We start from the raw sequence: 12,699 nt of genomic DNA, 5'->3' as shown, positions 1-12,699 counted from the left end.
AGACAGAGTGTCGCTTTGTCTCAGGCTAGAGTGCAGTGGCGTGATCTTGTCTCACTGCAACCTCTGCCTCCCAGGTTCAAGTGATTCTCCTGCCTCAGCCTCCCAAGTAGCTGGGATTACAGTCACCTGCTACCATGCCTGACTAATTTTTGCATTTCTAGTAGAGATGGAAATGGGGTTTCACCATGTTGGCCAGGCTGGTCTCGAACTCCTGCCTCAGGTGATCCACCCTCTTCAGCCTCCCAAAGTGCTGAGATTACAGACACGAGCTACAGTGCCAGGTTTTTTTTGTTTTGTTTTGTTTTGTTTGTTTTTGTTTTTGTTTTTGTTTTTTTTTTTTTGTTTTGTTTTTTTGCTATATCAGAGAATGAATATGGGCCTTTTTAGGACATTGCAGACTATAATGATCAAGGATTAGCGAAGAGATGGTTTGACATTAAATTTCTTTTTTTTTTTAATTTTAAATTCCCACTAAGAGTATATAAGACAAGAAATTTCTTAACTCAAAATAATTTTTTGGGGGAGAGGTTACATTATCTGTTAAAATGCACTAAAGGAAAGAAAGTAAGAAAATAAGAAAGAGGTTAATTAAAAGGCAGTGGTATAATTAACATTTTCATTTTAACAACTTGTAAAAAAAATATGTGAAAAGTAAGATATTAGTCGAATAACCTAGAAAATTCCCTTTGTAAAATGTAACTGTGAAATTATTGGTTCATGGGAATATGTTTTATTATTGCATTGGGCACACCTTATATAGTCAAAGTTACAGAAGAAGTTATTGGAAGATTTGATAAAATTTTTTTCCTTAGAGAATCCTAAGACTAGGCTTGAAATCCCTCTACCCAACGGATTCTAAAGGTGGTCCAGCTTGGACTAGTGGAGTCTTTAAGTTTTCTTAGAGTTCCAAGAATTTGTGATTAAGGCTGTAGAATTCAAGTTGGATTCAAATAAATTTATTTCAGGAATAAATTATTCTTAATGACAGATAAATGTTGTAGTTCTGTGATACAGTACATTTATTTTGGACCCCTGGGTTTCAAATTGACAAGGCTGAATCATATTGAAATCATAGCATACAAATAAAATAGTGAAGATGCTGGAGTTTGTTCTCATGATATTAAAGTTTATCTGTCAGGGGATGCTGAATGGTAAGTCAGAACAAAGTAGTATTCTCAAATGAATGTCACATTTCATATTAAAACAACTCAAATCATCATTTGGTATTGTTTGATTTTTCCTGGGAACTTCTTGTGGTAAAATAAGTTTCTCTCTTTCTTTCTTCTCACCTTTCTTTTTTGCCCTAAAGTTTATCTTGTTAGCTTTTAACTTGGAAATGCTTATGCTGCCCCTGATAGACACTTATTAAAAAAAAAAAAATCACAGAATTGCTGTGTCATAGTATAAAAAGTATAGTTATCTCACTTTGTGTTAAGGGGAAACAGAAAAGAGTAAGAAGAAAGATGGTATGAAAACATCAGCTTTTAAAAAACAGAGAAAGCTCCAAGTGCTCTTAAAAGACCTGAAGACTGAGAGCCCCGTTTATTCACAGCAGAGGCGCAAGTCCCATCTCTGCTCTCTCATGACTCATCCTGATGTGCTAGGAGGGTTGCCCACAGATGAGAGGGTAATTTAGTTTCTAGGATTGTTCAATCTTTTTGTTCTGTTTTCTCACCAAGGTACTAATTAGGATAAATTGTTATGGTGTTATTTTTCTCATTTGAACATTTGTTCCTTATGAACTGGACACAGAGAAATAAGTCTTTTTTTTTTTTTAAGAGAAAGAAAGAATAATAAGAAAAAGAATAAAGAAGAGGAAGAAAGAGAAAGAGGAAGAGGGAGAGAGAATGGGGGTATTGTTTTATTGCCTGGGCTAGAATGCAGTCTAAATATGGGTATGCCTAAAATTGTCCTTAATAATGGAGACATGAAAGAAAATGAGGGAAGAGAATAACAAACAAGGAGCCAGCCAACATTTCATTTAAACTTCTAAGTTGATATGATGTGGTACTGATAAGAGTGTATATTTTGTGTATTTAAAGTGGAGAGTTCTATAAATGTTAATTACGTTTACTTGTTCCAGATCTGAGTTCAAGTCCTTGATATCATTGTTAATTTTCTGTCTCATTGATCTGTCTAATATTAATGTTGAAGTCTCCCACTATTATTGTGTAGGAGTCTAAGTCTCTTTATTAGTCTTGTATGTCTGGGTATTCCTGTATTGGGTGCATATATATTTAGGATCTTTAGCTCTTCTTGTTGTTGCATTGATCCTTTTATCATTATGTAATGTCATCCTTTGCTTCTTTTGATCTTTGTTGCTTTAACGACTATTTTATCAGAGGCAAAAATTGTAACTTCTGCTTTTTATTTATTTATTTTTGTTCTCTGTTTGGTTGTAAATCTTTCTCCATCCCTTGTTTTGAGTCTTTGTGTATCCTTGAATGTGAGATGGGTCTGGATGCAGCATACTGATGGGTTTTAGTTTTTTTATCCAAATTGCCTGTCTGTCTTTGGATTGGGGGATTTAGTCCATTTAAATTTAGAATTAACAATGATATATGTGAGTTTAATACTGCCATTTAATATTAGCTGGCTATTTTGCCCATTAGTTGATGTAAATTCTTCATTATATTGATGCTCTTTACTTTTTGGTATTTTTTAGAAAGGCTGATACTGTTTGTTCCTTTCTATGTGTAGTGGTTCTTTCAGAAGCTCTTGTAAAGCAGGCCGGGTGATGATGAAATCTCTGAGTGCTTGCCTGTTCACAAAAAACTTTATTTTTCCAGGCTGGGCGCGGTGGCTCAAGCCTGTAATCCCAGCACTTTGGGAGGCCGAGGCGGGTGGATCACGAGGTCAAGAGATCGAGACCATCCTGGTCAGCATGGTGAAACCCCGTCTCTACTAAAAATACAAAAATTAGCTGGGCATGGTGGTGCCTGCCTGCAATCCCAGCTCAGGAGGCTGAGGCAGGAGAATTGCTTGAACCCAGGAGGCGGAGGTTGCGGTGAGCCGAGATCACGCTATTGCACTCCAGCCTGGGTAACAAGAGTGAAACTCCGTCTCAAAAAAATAAATAAATAAATAAAATAAAAAATAAACAACTTTATTTTTCCTTCACTTATGAAGCTTAGTTTGGCTGGATGTGAAATTCTTGGTTGCAAGTTCTTTTCTTTAAGGATGTTGAATATTGGTCCCCACTCTCTTCTGGCTTGTAGGGTTTCTGCTGAGAGATCTGCTGTAAGTCTGATAGGCTTCCCTTTGTGGGTAACCTGACCTTTCTCTCTGGCTGCCCCTAGTATTTTCTCCTTCATTTCAACCCTGGTGAATCTGACGATTATGTGCCTTGGAGTTGTTCTTCTTGAGAAATATCTTTGTGGTGTTCTCTGTATTACCTGGAGTTGAATATTATCCTGCCTTACTAGGTTGGGAAAATTTTCCTGAATAATATCCTGAAGTGTATTTTCCAGCTTGGATTCATTCCCTTCGTCACATTCAGGTACACCTATCAAGCGTAGATTAGGTCTTTTCACATAGTCCCATATTTCTTGGAGACTTTGCTCGTTCCTTTTTATCCTTTTTTCTCTAATCTTGTCTTATTGTTTTATTTCATTGAATTGGTCTTCAACCTCTGATATCCTTTCTTCTGTTTGATCAATTTGGCTGTTAAAACTTGTGCATACTTCACGTAGTTCTCGTATTGTGTTTTTCAGCTCCATCAATTCACTTATATTCCTCTCTAAATTGTGTATTCCTGTTAACATTTCGTCAAACCTTTTTTCAAAGTGCTTAGTGTCTTTAGATTGTGTTAGAACAAATTCTTTTAATTCACAGAAGTTTCTTATTATCCACATTTTGAAGCCCTGTTTCTGTAATTGGAACACACTCGTTCTTCATCAAGCCTTGTTTTGTTGTTGATGAGGAACTGTGATCCCCTGCTGAGGGAGAGGCATTCTGATTTTGGGTATTCTCAGCCTTTTTTGGCTGTTTTCTTCCCTTCGTTGTAGATTTATCCATCTGTGGCCTTTATAATTACCGTCTTTGTAACTGGGTTTCTGAGTGGACGTTCAACTTATTGATTCTCAGTGCCGAAATCTGAGCAACCCACTGCGCCAATTGATGGTGCTTTTCTGACTCTGCACCAAGAACTGACACTCCCAGGCGCCAGCAAAACCACCTTGCGGGTCACAAGAGTCACGCTGGCGACCCGTGGGGCTCCTCCGCTGGGAATCTCCTGGTGCGTGAGCAACAAGAATTCATGTGAAGGTGTGGCGTCCTCTCGTTCTTTGCGCTTTCACTGGGAGCTACAATCCCAAGCTGCTAGTGATCAACCATCTTGGATCTCTCTCAGAAGTAAGTCTCTTACAGAAGCAAACAGGGAATTGGAGGGTAGTGGTTCTGAGTCATTGTCTTAACAAATTTGAGTATAAACCAGTGGCCAGTATATGAAAGGATCAGAACCCTCTAAATCCACCAACTTTTCTCCAGGTAAATATACTGCCCCTGCTAAGATTGGAAACCATAGCAGCCAATGCTTAAAAAAACAAAACAACGACAACAACAAACAGTAACTTTTGTATCAAAGAGCTAGAGTTCAGAAAATAACACATACATTTTTACTCTTTTTCTTGGAAATATGGTTAATATTTGTGTCCAGCACTGTTCTAAGTGCTTTGCATTGAATCCCCACAGATCCTATTAAAATACATGCAAAGTACTTGTTAAGGACATTTCTGCAGAGAAGATAGACAAATGCTCTATTGGCAGCTGAAAAGATGCTCAACATCACTAGGCAGTAAGAAAATGAAACTCAAAACCACAAAGAGATACCACTTCAACCCACTAGGTTGGCTATAATTTAAAAAAGGGGACATGAGGGTAGCAAATGTTGACAAGGATGTGGAAAAATTGGAACCCTTGTACATTACTGGTGGCAATGTTAAAGGGGGCAGTCACTGTGGAAAACAATCTGGTAGTTGGTTTCTCAAAAACTTAAACATGAAAGTACAATAAGACACAAAAAGTAAACTTCTAAGAATATACCAAAAAGAACTGAAAAATGAGTACTTAAATACTTGTACATGAATGTTCATAGAAGCACAATTTATGATAGACAAAAGGTGGAAAAAAATCCAATCAATCCAATGTCCTTTCATGGACAATGAGTTAGCAAGTGTGATGTAACATGCAATGGAATATTGCTTCGCTGTAAAGTGAAATGGAGCATTGATACATGCTACGATGTTGATGAACCTCCAATACATTGTGCAAAGGACATAATTTTGTTCCTTTTTCTTTTTCTTTTTCTTTTTTTTGAGGTGGAGTTTCACTCTTGTTGTCCAGGCTGGAGTGCCATGGCATGATCTCAACTTACTGCAACCTCTGCCTCCTGGGGTCAAGTGATTCTCCTGCCTCAGCCCGAGAGTAGCTGGGATTACAGGCATGCACCACCATGCCCAGCTAATTTTGTATTCTTAGTGGAGACAGGGTTTCTCCATGTTGGTCAGGATGGTCTCAAAATCCCGACCTCAGGTGGTCTGCCTCAGCCTCCCAAAGTGCTGGGATTATAGGCATGAGCCACCACGCCTGGCCAATTTTGTTCTTTTTTAATGGCTATATAGAATTCCATGGTGTACATGTACCATATTTTTTTTTAATCCAATTCACTGTTGATGGGCACCTATGTGGATTACATGGAGACCTCTACCTTTATTTTTAGCACTGCTGCATTCAGCAACACATTCCTGGATAATAAATTAATAAGCCTTCTGTACGTATCAGTACTTTCCTTGGAGAACCTTGTAATGTGCAGGCATTAAGTGAAAGAAGCCAGATACAAAGGTCTGTATAATATCATTTATGTGAATTTATCCAGAGTAAGTAAATGCATAGAAAAAGAAAGCAGATTGGAGGTTGTCGGTGGCTGGAATAAGTAGGAACAGGGAGTTGCTATTTTCTTTCAAGGTGATAAAAATATTTTGGTACTAGAGAGAGTTTCTGGTTGCCCAACATTGTGAATGTATTAAATGCCAATAAATCATTCCCTTTAAATGATGAATTTTATGCAATGCAAATTTCACCTCAATAAAAAGGGTGGGAGTAGTCTCAGGCCAACTGAAACCAATTGGTCATCCTGTTGCTTGCATGTGAAAAAATCTGTGAGCAAAATAATTGACTCTGAGTTACTCCTTGAAACCACATAACAGGTGACACCTTTAAAACACTGGACCACAGTAAGTGCTCTATATATATTACTTACTGTTTAAAAAAATAGAAGCAATAATTTGAGACAGTTTGCAAAAACACTATGAATGTGCTATTAACTGGCCTCTAGCACAGTTTCTGGTATGTGATACACATTCTCTTAATGTTTATTGAATTGATCTGATTGGGAAATCTCATTCTCTAGAGATATTCTAAAACAAACTATTTATCCTATCACTTCAAATCTCTGAAGATTGGTTGATGGATGCCTCAGGGGACAATTAAGTTCAGGCAGTATCTGTTACTTCATATACTATTTCGTATAAAACATTAAACCCTCAATGTAATAGAACAACTGATATGGATGAAAAGCCATGTTTAGCTTTCTGTTAGCAATCTTGCATACTCCTGAGACAGTAGTATAATTAATAATTTTTCCTCTAGACAAGATCTTAAACTAAGTAAAACCATGTGTAACCTCTAGGAATCTTCCCAGTGCCGATGGCACAGAAATCTAAAGAAAATAGTATCTCATCTGAAAACATGACAGTCTTTACTCCACACAAGGCAATAATAACTTTCCAAATTGTGCGCTTTGTCAAATTGCTTGCTTTGATGCTTACAGACTCTTAAACTAGACCAAGATTCATGAACAAGAGCAACAATCATTTGCTAAATATTTAGGGAAAGCATTTTATGAGAAAGAAGCTATGTTACTAATTTTAGTCCTCTATTCTTTTTTTTTTTTTTTTTTTTTAATTGTAGATTCAGGGGATACATGTGCAGGTTAGTTAAATGGATATATTGCATAATGCTAAGGCTTAGGCTTTTATTTAACTCATCACCCAAATAGTGAACATAGTACCCAATAGGTAGTTTTTCAACTGCTGTCTTCTTCCTTTCGCCCCCTTTTGGAATACCCAATGTCTATCATTCCCATCTTTATGTCCTTGTGTGCATAATGTTTAGCTCTCCTGTAAAAGTGAGAATACGTGATGCTTGGTTTTCTGTTTCTGTGTTAATTCACTTAGGATAATGGCCTCCAGCTATATCCAGGTTGCTTCAAAGGACATGATTTTGTTCTTTTTTTATGGCTATATAGTGTTCCATGGTATATATGTACCGTTTTTCTTGATCCAAATCACTGTTGATGAGCACCTAAGTTGATTCCTTGAGACCTCTACCCTTATTTTTAGCACTACTGCATTCAACAACACATTCCTGGATAATAAATTAATGAGACTTTATAAAATAATGGCCTCCAGTCATATCCATGTTGCTTCAAAGGATATGATTTTGTTCTTTTTTATGGCTATATAGTGTTCCATGGTGTATATGTACCATATTTTCTTGATCCAATTCACTGTTGATGAGCACCTAAGTTGATTCCTTGAGACCTCTACCCTTATTTTTAGCACTACTGCATTCAACAACACATTCCTGGATAATAAATTAATGAGACTTCCATACATGTCAGTACTTTCCTTTGAGAACCTTGCAATGTGCTTGCATTAAGTGAAATCCATTATATTCTCCATGAATGATTGCCATAATTAGCTTTGTAAGGTCCTCATTTTATGAAGCAGGTATTTCATGGCTCAAACAGGATCAGTGATAAGGTTATTCATAGGTGAATTTCTACTCATTGACATTTCTGACAGTAAATGCACAGAGCCAATTCATAGAAAGAACATACATGGAATTCCGTATTTAATTACCCGATCCATTCCACCAAATCTGTTTCTTAGTCTCTGGTCTTACTTATCTCCATACATATCACCACCCAAATGTTCAAGGTTGGAACTTGGGAGCCATTGTTGATTCTTCCTTTTTCTTGGGCATCCTCATACCCACTCCATCAGCAAGTCACGTCTTGTCGTTCTTCTTCTTGTCCTCTGTCCCATCCTGTGTCCAGCTGCCCACTTCTCTTATCAAGATGTCTTCCATGAGCCCTACCATTTATTTGGCTTGGCCTCTGGCAGCTGTTCTCTGTAAGTTAATCAGCACAATCTTTGCAGAAAGGAAATTGGTCACTATGGGTCTCTGCTCAAAATCCTTCATTGCCCCTCACACTCTTTCCACCTTAGAACCAATTGTGCCAGTTGGTTTCCCCCAGGAAATGCTTCTCTTCTGTTTCTATGGCCAGCTCCTTCTCATTCCACCTTAAGGAGTATGCTGTCTAAAGCAGGTCTCCATATCCAGTACACAAGATAGCCATGATTATGCATCAGGCGTCATTTGTTTCTTTCATAACATTCCCGATTTTATATTGACTTGATTATTTCTTAGCTTTTCTCCCTTTAGAATAAAACTTCCATGGTGACAGGGATTGTGACTATGGACCACAGTATCTGTTTGCAGCTCTCTGATGACACTGGTCACTGCTTAGAGGATGAACTTGTCCCTGCTTCTGGGTCCTTTCCACTTCCTCTACCTCTTCTTTTAATACTCCAGCCTTGAAACTCTGATGACTTGGTAGGAGCAGGTAAAATGATACACAGGGTTTAAAACACTCTGTTTTATTTACAGCAAAGAGGATTTCTTTACACTATATTTAACTGTTTTCCCCCAAATAATGTGTGTATAAGAGAGGTAGAAGGGGATGGAAAATAGTTCACATTTTTTCTCTCCTAATTTGTGAGATGTAGAAATGAGAAGGTGAAAATGATTGTAGAAAATATTAAACAAATATTTTGGAGGCAAGCCCAGCCTTTGAAAGCAAAGTATCTTTTCCAAGAATAAATTTGACTGATAGCTGTGTACTCGTTTTATGTAAAGTAGGCCTACTAAAAAGATTAGGAAAAATATATGTTAGTAAAGACCCTTTATGGTTTCTGATAAAGTTTTCCCCTGAGTAAGCAGCTACGAGAAAAGCCTTTGTCTTCTGATTACACATATTACTTAGCTATGAGAGCTTAAATTTACCCTTATTTGTTAATATCAAAAGGAATAAGTTGTATATTTGGTGTGGAATCTTCCTGCCAATGTAACTTTTATAACATTTTCCCTACTACCTGGAAAAAAAGATTGGCTTTCACTTTCTACTAAAAGGCTAAATTTACTTGGATGGTGTGGACCATATGTGGATCTATTCACTCACTACTTAGTATATAAATGTGCCAGGAGTCAGATGAATTGTTACCAACTGGTTTACTCACTATCTTCTGCCATGTTAGGCCTCTCAACTCCGTAGGAAGAGTGGCTTCCACTTTGTATTCAGTGTGTCAGTTTAGGCATGAGATTTAAACTTAGATTAGCTTAATATTTATTTTCTCTTTCTTGACATACATTCAACTTCACTTTAGTCTTATCTTTCACCAGATGTGGTGAAAGTCCATCTCTTCACACTGCAATGGGCCTCATGTGATTAAGCCAGTTTCTTAAACACCTCTTGGCCCATCAAAAACTGTATTTTAAAAATTACTTTCCAAGGGAGACCATGTCTACAGAAAACTTTTGGATGAAACAGCTGGTTCGTTTCAGGGGACACCTCCTCAGAAATGACCGGGTCATTTCTGTGTGGGCAGGTTCCAGGAGAGCCCAGAGGAGGTACCCTCCAGATCGCCATCACTGACAAGTATCCTTTGCAGGTCAGTCCCCCAGCAAGCAGCGATGTTTTAGGATGTTTAGGGAGGTCAAAGGACTGTCAGAAATCACCAAGGGCTTCCTGATCTCTACTTTCTTGTTCCTTAGTCATTTCCTCAAAGACATCTTGTGGTCGGCTTAACTCCTTCGTCACCTTTTTTGTGTGTAAGTGTCATGTGCATACCTTTCAACTTTTTGTCATACATGATGGGTCAAAACTGCTCACCATAGCACAAAATAAATAGTAGGAAGAACAGCCACAGCTAAGGACATTCACAATGTGTGTTTTTGAACCCACAAAACTCAGGAAAATGAAGTAAAGACCTTTTTGGCAGAATGCCCTTGCAATACGGTGCACTAATACTCTTTAGCTGAGAATAAACATAAGGTAGTGTGTGTAGAAGATACCACTTACAGCATGTGGGTTTCATATCTGTTGTTTTATCCTCGTTCTTCATAGAACACAAAAACAGTTGGTATTATGAAAATCATTACAAAACAATTACTTGCCGTTTCTAATTATGTAATATTTGGAAAATATCCAGATGCAAATGTGTCATACTTTTTTTTGTGCGGGGTGTGGGCAAACCATATATATGTATATGTATATGCATATGTGTAATGTAATGTATGTAACCATATATGTATATACATGTATATGTAGCCATATATGTTTATGCATATGTATGTATATAATGTATATGTGTGTGTATGGGTGCATTATATAGATATGTAAACACACACAGATATATACACACATGTTAGTGTGTAAAGAAAAATATTTCAGAGACTTACAGACATTTGAGTTAGCACTGTGTGCAGCATTATCAAGTAGGGGCTGTATGTATTCTCCTAGAGATGAGTTTCCATAAAAAGCTTAAGTGAATGCCCCCAACAAATTATCATTTGGTTTAGATACTACAGTTAAGAGTTTCATTTCATTCTGTAATAAGGTAAGTTGATGGTGGTGTTATTTCAGTTTACAACTGAGAACACCAAAATCCGGGTGATTTGTCAAAAGAATTCCACTAGCTTCTGCTGCTTCTCAGTATTCAGAGAATACTCAGGTATTGCGATACTGAAACAATTATTTACAATCTTAAATTACTTTGCCATGTTGTTAGTCACAAATCATCTATATGCTGCCTTCTTTATGTCATGTGCTTACTTTTAATTAAGCTCCTAAAGAAGCAGAACCAGCAAAGGCTGTTATTATTCATGGTGCATTGCTGGCTAAGGCTTCCATAATAAATGTGTAACACAATATCACACATTGTAAATATTTATGAACTCTGCTACAAAGAAATTGAGATTTTAAATATATGAACAAATATTATTTCATGAGGAAAATCTATTGTATAAAAGATAACAATATCAGATAATCTGTTATAATTATTAAGTGAATGAACTTGTTAAAAAATGAATTGGCTATAAATTGTCAAAAATGAGGCAGATTAAATCACTTTTTTGGAGTCTTGCCAGACTTTCTTTCTTTCTTTCTTTCTTTCTTTTTTTTTTTTTTTTTTTTTTTTTTTGAGTTAATATATTGCTTTCAGCAAAGAAATCCTGAAGGCAGAAAAGAAATTTGAACTGACTTGAAAATTCCCATCCGGCTTCATTCTCTGGTGGAATTTTGCAGGCCCTGATGGAGTTTGTTACATAATCAGCTTTGGGCATTCAATGGCTTCCTTTATTATAAAACAGAATTCTTGCCTAACACAGCCTCTCCTCCCTTTTTTTTGGCCCTCAGTTTCTGGAGTTACAAGTGCATTTCAACAATGATTGAGTCACACTGCAACAGGCACAGAGAACAAATGAACAACTGCAACAAGAAATTGCTGAACTTGGGTCTGAAATCCCAGCATTAACAATAAAGGTGAGATCAATAATGTTCAAATGGGTGAGTTGATGACAAACTTGAAATAACTCCGTTGTGGGTTTCACACCCATTGTTTTATCCTTGATCTTCACAGAACACATAAACAGTTGGTATTATGAAAATCGTTATAAAACAATTACTTGTCATTTCTAATTATGTAATATTTGGAAAATGTCCAGATGCAAATGTGTCATAATTTTTTTTTAAACTTTTGGGCTGCAAAATAATCAGAAGAGATGACATATGAATTTTATAATTGACCCAATAAGTTGTAGATAGAACTCCTCAAACTCCAAGTAGCATCGAACTTTCAGATGCCGTTGAAAATAGGTTGCTGCTTTTTTTTTTATGCTTTAAGCTCTGGGGTACATGTGTAGAACGTACAGCTTTGTTACATAGGTATACACGTGCCATGGTGGTTTGCTGCATCCATCACCCTGTCATCTACATTAGGTATTTCTCTGAAGGCTATATGTTACTGCTCTCTAATTACTTCAGGGGGTCGCACAACTTAACCTTTTTTCTAATATTATATTAATCTGCCAAACCAATGCAATATGCTTTTTTTCAGTGACAAAAACCAAGTTTCTCACTGTACAAATTTACCAAAATCAGAGGCTTTTCTGATGATTGTGAGCTGGCTAAAATTTACCAAAGATATGAAGATGATATAATTATCACCAAACATCACTATAAATTCTTTTAATCAAGTATTACTATGATGGTTGCACAACAGTGTGAATGTAATCAGTGCCACTATACACTTTAAAAAAACAGTTAAGATAGTAAATTTTATGTTATGTATATTTTACCACAATTTAAAAAAAAAGCACAAAGAAAGAATAATTATACGATGATCACTTGCCACCAAGTTTAATAAAAAGGGCACTATGTTTAGTCTTGACGTTTTATGAGAGCCCTCCCAGGATCTCTTTTTCCCTTCACAGCCCATCCTGTACTGACCTGAATTTTGTGTTATTGTTCCCTTTCTATCAAAGATAGCAAAAGTCTTACACACTAAAAACTTTATA

The 12,699-nt window shown here is 36.7% G+C and overlaps 1 protein-coding gene across 8 annotated transcripts in view; it reads left to right on the top strand.

The window, feature by feature from the left end:
* The window catches only part of LMNTD1 (lamin tail domain containing 1), a 472,319-nt gene that overhangs the window by 130,280 nt on the left and 329,340 nt on the right, over positions 1–12,699 (top strand). For all 8 annotated transcript variants that reach the window (XR_012518495.1, XR_012518496.1, XM_074402937.1 and 5 more), the window contains one exon: positions 11,540–11,665. The gene's annotated coding sequence lies outside the window, so the exon portion shown is untranslated. The remainder of the gene's footprint in view (positions 1–11,539; positions 11,666–12,699) is intronic.

This window comes from Saimiri boliviensis, chromosome 7, assembly GCF_048565385.1.
Source record: "Saimiri boliviensis isolate mSaiBol1 chromosome 7, mSaiBol1.pri, whole genome shotgun sequence".
Lineage (NCBI taxonomy): Eukaryota > Metazoa > Chordata > Mammalia > Primates > Cebidae > Saimiri > Saimiri boliviensis.
Note: the sequence above shows the minus strand (reverse complement) of the source record. Positions and strands in the feature narration are given on the sequence as shown.